The sequence below is a fragment of the Neophocaena asiaeorientalis genome, unplaced genomic scaffold (assembly GCF_003031525.2).
Source record: "Neophocaena asiaeorientalis asiaeorientalis breed wild unplaced genomic scaffold, Neophocaena_asiaeorientalis_V1.1 scaffold7, whole genome shotgun sequence".
Taxonomy (NCBI): domain Eukaryota; kingdom Metazoa; phylum Chordata; class Mammalia; order Artiodactyla; family Phocoenidae; genus Neophocaena; species Neophocaena asiaeorientalis.
In genome coordinates this window covers 20,859,886-20,866,404 of record NW_020185337.1, presented here as the reverse complement: position 1 = coordinate 20,866,404, position 6,519 = coordinate 20,859,886, and positions in this window count along the sequence as shown.

Sequence of the window (6,519 nt, the reverse complement as noted above, 5' to 3'; positions counted from 1 at the left end):
AGACCTAAGAGGGTTGTTAATTAAACTAGTTAATTCAAGTAAAGTTCTTACAATAATGCTCGGTATATAGGAGGTGACAAACAGAAGATCTTTCACAATGAACTTGTCTCTAACAAGAACTATTATGGTGCGTGCTTATTCCATCACTAACTTGCTTTGGCCTCTGAAAGCCAGTTAATGCCTGTTTCCTTGTTTGTATGAAGGAAGAGACAGGACTTCATTTCTAACATTTTATATATATATATATATATATATATATATAATACACATAGAATATTTACATTTCTAGGACATTTATTGGACTTCAATAGCACATAAACTAGTTTAAATATTGTTGTGTGTGATATGGGCTCAACAAATCTAAAACAGTCACAGTAATTGAGTAATTGATCGCAAACATTTCCAGTTCAGGTGCCAAGTTTGGGGAAGGCAGAGGTGGCACCATGATAATAAATAATAATAAAATTCTCCTTCCAGCCAGGTCAAGAGACGTGACAGAGAACTGTACCCAACACCCTTGTCACATAGCTCATGAGGGCACTCACTGTATAAAAGAGAGAGTTGAACATTTTTATTTACTGATTATTGGGAAGAAAGTCAGGCAAAGTGCAGCAATGCTAGACAACTCACCGAAGCACCCAGGGATAACGTTAATTGGACGGGATTCTCTGGGAAAGAGAAATGACATTTTGTAGGATGTTACTAGGGGGTGAAATAAAGGTCAAGATTGAAAGGATGAAGTGCTTAGAAACTGACCAACAAAGTTTTCTGTACTTTGTCAACCACACATCAGTTAGCATGTTACCACGGAGAGGTTAATTTAAGACATGGATGCTTTGGGTTTATATTTTTCTTTCTTATAAAATGCAACAAAATCCCTGCATATACCAACTGTTCACTTCATCTTTATTAAATCAATTAGTGATCCCTCTTAAATTTTCAGCCAGAGGAAACTGGAGACAAACAGGGTTTCAAAGAACTTAAGAATGTGTAAATTTAAAGACTAAATACCTCACATTTTAAATGAAGGATATGATAAAACAACTTGACCAAAGCCATATGACTTAGTGACAGAAGCCAGGACTAAAACTTCAAGTTGCCTGACTCTAAGGTCATGCCAGTCCCATTACACCAAACTGCCTTCACTTTGGGAGATGAACAAAATCTTCACAAGCCAAGATTCAAATATCAGGTTTCTGTTCTATCAGTTAAACTCTAGACCATTCAAGCTCTGTGGTTCAAAAGAGATTCAAAATTCTGTGACTCTCAAAGTCTCAAATAGACCCTCAAAGAATCCCAACACAAGGTTTACTAGCAGCTTTATAGCATATAGATCTTGGGTTGGCCAAAAAGTTTGTTTTGGCCAACCCAGTAATTCATCCAATAAACAATAATTGTTGTCATGGAATCATTTGGATTTATTATGAAAATTCTTGAGACTGTCTTTGATAAAAATAAGCATATAGACAAGGTTAAAAATGGGGTAGAGAAGATAAATCAAAATATCTCACTTCATTCTTTCTTTTCTTTTCTTTTTTTTTAAGAGAGAAATATTACTAATTGGGATTTCTCCTATGTCAGTTGAATGATTTTTACCTAATTCACTCTTCATTACAAAAATAGGTAAAGATTACAAATATCCCTTTTTAACCTACCGCGATGACAAAAGTTTTCTTGATGCCATTTGGTCAATCACTTTAACCCAGTAGCCTGGGTAAGAATCACCACAATGTAGGGGGTGTCTGAATGTTCCGCACATGTTGCAACTTCTATTATTTTTGTACTTGATATAACTGAGAGTCTAGTAAACCCATGACTGTGTTAATTTTTTTTTTTTTTTTTCAGGTTTGCCAGGCATATGAGGGCTAGAAAGCTATCCATACTCTCAATAGTGTGTGCCTTTTTTGGAGTTATGGTTTCTTGTGAAAATATATGTTTTGGCTCAGATATTAGCTTGATGCAGCATTTATGATCAGTAATGTTTTTTCAACGAGAAGATCCTGGGAAGATTTTTGAGTGAGCATTGTACTGAATAAATGCTTTAGCATACTCAGTGTTCTAACTGTATACATTTGATATCTCTAACATGTCTAATTCACCATTTCCTCTAAGCAGGGAGAATTGCCAATTTTGGTCACACAAAAACAATAGTTTTTTTTATTCGCTAAGATTCTGTTTTCTATAACTTCTGTTGATAGTTTCTTCTTCAGTGTTAATTTGGGACCCAAGAATAGCAGTAGATAAATAAGGGAGGCCTAGGAGAACTAATGTAGAGAATGAAAACCGAAAAGCATGAGATTGGTCTAGACCCAGAAGTGGTCACAATGGAACCAAGGATCAAAGGAAAGATGCATACCAAACCAGAGGTCAGTCAATGTCCTGGTGTGAAATCCAGAGAGTTGGAAAGCAGAGAAAGGGAAGAAATGGGAAGCCAGGAGGAAATGAGGTCTCAGGCAGAAAACTGAAGTCAGAGCAAGACTGGGAAGGGGAAGTTAACACACCACCCATCCAAGCAATCAGGAATCAAAGAGGAAACACTCTTGGGAAGGGAGAGTCTAAACCCAAAGTCTGTCTCCACCAGGATTAGTTTTTTTGTTTGTTTGTTTGCAGTACGCGGGCCCCTCACCGTTGTGGCCTCTCCCGTTGCGGAGCACAGGCTCTGGACGTGCAGGCCCAGCGGCCATGGCCCACGGGCCCAGCCGCTCCGCGGCATGTGGGATCTTCCCGGACCGGGGCACGAACCCGTGTCCCCTGCATCGGCAGGCGGACTCTCAACCACTGCGCCACCAGGGAAGCCCCCAGAATTAGTTTTAAATGTTTCCATCTATGGGCAGGAGCTAAGCCCACCACAGAGACAGGTGGTTAACCAGGAATCAAGAGCAGATCCTGACAACATTAAGATCTACTTTACTAGGATACTTAGAGTGGAATTTTATTCAACAATAAGTTAGATAACAAAGATATAATAATGAAGAAAACAGGTAAGATTTCCTACCCTCATGAAGTTTACATTTTATAGAGGTAGGTAAATACAGGCTATGGAGCATAGTTACAGAACACAACTTTTCAGACTTGAAAGGTAACCTAATTTCTATCTTTATCTAGGTCCACTTCCATAAACAGCTATCCTAGCATTTGCTCTAATTAATTCCTGAACTTGTCTCTTTTTTTTTTCTTATTCACTTTTTCTAGGAAATTTTTTTTCCACATATTCCTTTTCTTTGTTCCTATATTCACTTCTGGAGCCATTCTGGTTTTAAGTCCTCATTCATTTTTTTAATATCTCATGATTCCCATATCCAATTCAAGTCAATATGAATTCAATATTTCTAGGCTCCAAAGACATCAAAAGGAGAAAGGGCAAGTCTCTCCACTCAAGGAGATTTTATTTCTGCAGGAGTCCATATGTCCTCAAGAAGCTGTCAGACCAGGATGAATGTATGATGGCCCACACGGGAGGCATTATGTACTGTGGTGGTAAAAAGGCTATGATAACAGAGGACAGTTTCCAGATTCCTAGAACAGAACTGAAATCGCCTTCAGTTGGCAGGCATCAGGAAATGCTTATAGAGGAAATCTAATGAATTTATAAGAAAATTAAATTAAATTAGATAAAATTTAATGAGTAAACATTAAATTCAAGAGTAGGGACTGTGTCTGATTCCTCATTTTATCCCTAGTACCTAGAACCAGAGCCTGGAATGTGGTAATAATTTAAGTACACAACAAATATTTGTTGAACTGATCTTGAATGATTGGATTAAATCCTGGACAACTAGTAGGACTCCAATTAAGTAAAACTGGGGCAAACAGAGCAGGTCTTTTCGAAGAAAAGAAAGACATGACGTGAGCAAAAATAAGAAAAGAGAAAAATGTGAGCAGAGGGTAGCCTAATTTGGATGGTTTGAAGTGTTTACAGAAAAGGCCTATTTGAAAGTTTACTGAGTTTATATGAGACACGCTGGTTTCAGCATCGTGGTGAAAGCGTGTGCCCCATATCAGGGAAAATGGGGGAAGGAGTAGGTCAACCAGGCAGACTCAATTCAGATGCCTGGCTGCATGAGGCTAATAAGAAGGGGCCCAGGAGAGAAGTTTCAGGCTGGAGAGAGCACTACTGCAGGGAGAGAGCTAGAGGAACAAAGAGTGAGACCCAAGTCGGGAGGAAGACAGGACAGGCGGGGTAGGGCCTCAGGACCAAAATCACAGGAGTAGGAAGCACTGGGCTGGGTGGACACAGGCCTCATCTTGGCTTTGCCATTAACTCTTTACTTTGGGGGCGAGTCATTTACTTCTGAGTGTGTTCTCTCAACTGTGAAATGGAGATGAAACTTACATCATACTATCATGTCTAAATAAGACAACTTTTGTTAAATACCTGACATATACAGTGTACCACCATAAAAATAAGTATGTTTTCATAGAATTATATAGAGAATATGTTTACTTATAGAAGATATAGCAGTATTGGGTTGGCCAAAAAAGTACGGAACATCATATGGAAAAACCCAAACGAACTTTTTGGCTAACCCAATACACTGATTTTCTAGGGCTGCTGTAACAAAGCACCACAAACTGCTGGAGAACAACAGAAACGTGTTCTCGCATCATTCCAGGTGCCAGAAGTACAAAATCAAGGTGTTGGCCGAGTTGAGTTTTTCTTGGAGGCAGAATCTTGCCTCTCTCTCAACTTCTGGTAGTGGTTGGCAATCCTTGGTGTTCCCATGCTTGTAGTCGCCTAACCCCAATCTCCGCCTCTATTGTCACGTGGCGTCCTCCTTGTATGTCTCTGTGTGTCTCCTTTTCTCACGAGGACGACAGTCATGTTGGATTTAGGGCCCAATCTACCCCGCTATGACCTCATCTTAACTAATTACATCTGCAAAGGCCCCATTTCCAAATAACGTCACATTCTGAGGTTCCAGGTTGGCAGGAATTTCAACCCGGCATAAGAAGTATATCCCTAACTTATTCTTATTTTTTATAATAGCTTCGACAGGCTATTATTATAAGAACTAGGACTTGAGCCTTAGAGGGGAGGGGGACAAAATGGTTGAGATCCCAGGTCAGGAAATCTGAATTCCATCTATTCCTCTTCCCACGTGTGTCGCCTTGGAGGCTACACCCTCTTTAGTAGTCTTCTCATCTGATAAACAGGGGGCAGACCTTCAGAGTGTTTGGGGAGGACTAAGGGAAGTAATGCGCGTGATGCACTTAGCGTGGTACTGGCCCAGAGGGATGGTGCGCAGCTCACTCTAAGGAGGCCAACCTGTGCTGCAGATGGCAGGGGGCGGGGGGACAGGGCAAGGTTTCTGCTCACATTCATCCAGACGCAGGCTGAAAGCACTGCGTGGACAGCCACTCTCATCTTTACAGTCTAGTGCTCTGCCACTAAGATTTCCCCAGGCCAGCTTGCTCAATGCTAACTCGAGTGATTTACCACCACTCTTGATCCATGACCCGCAGAAATGCCAGCTCACTGGTCACTGTCCAATGTCTAGCATTTCAGTTCTCCCGTCAGCTTTATACACTATATTATTGGATTCTGAAAACCAACTGCTTAATTGTCATCGTCAACTTCTTCTTAAGTTATATCTAGAAAGAACAATTTAAAATATATGTAAATAAATAACGCCTTAACTTTCATAAATTTGTAATACATTTATGTAATGTATTTGTAATACATTATCTTGCTAAAAGATAATGTATAATGATAATACATTATCTTGCTTTCTAACTCTTTCAGGTGGAAAACCAGGTAGTTTACTTACATGACTTAAATACAACACTTTGCTGTATCCTGACTGGTGGGAACACCTTCCACAGTACTTGCTTATGTTAGCCCTATTCTAGGAGTTCATTGTTGGTCAGCTGGTAATGAAATACACAAATTTGAATCAGTTACGCAGTTTGTGGTAGTCACTATCTTATCCATAAAGAAGGCTGACCATAGTAATACCTTTGAATAGACCTAAGACTTGGACTGAAGTCATATTGTCAAAATCTGTATTGGTCTCCTGTTGGTTTGCTCGATTTAACACTCGGTTTTGTCAGCTTGCAGTTGGTTTTCCAGGGTGCTGTACTGAGAAGCTTACAGGGGGAGTAAAATCTGAACATTACCTTTGCTATTCGTGAGGCACTTTTATATCATGAGTCCATACTCTTGCATTCAACTGATGTTACGGAATGATGTATAAATGCAGCAGGGCTGCATAGTGCCCTTTAACTCCCAGATGGGCAAATATTCTCAGGATTTTAAGAAAATGATTTTAAGAATTGCTGTATGCTTTTGCCTGTTATAAAGTTCATGGATAAGCAGGCAGGCAGGGATTCTTACTGACTGATGTCTAATATAAGCAAATTATGCATTAATTTCAAACCTTAGGAAGCCCAAGGTTGTATACCAACTACCTGAATCTAGAAAAGTGAAATGCAACAAACTTCCTGCCAATTCACAAGTCGCAGATGCTTTAGATTTGGTATTTGGGATCTACCTGAATTTGACCGTGTCTACACTATCAT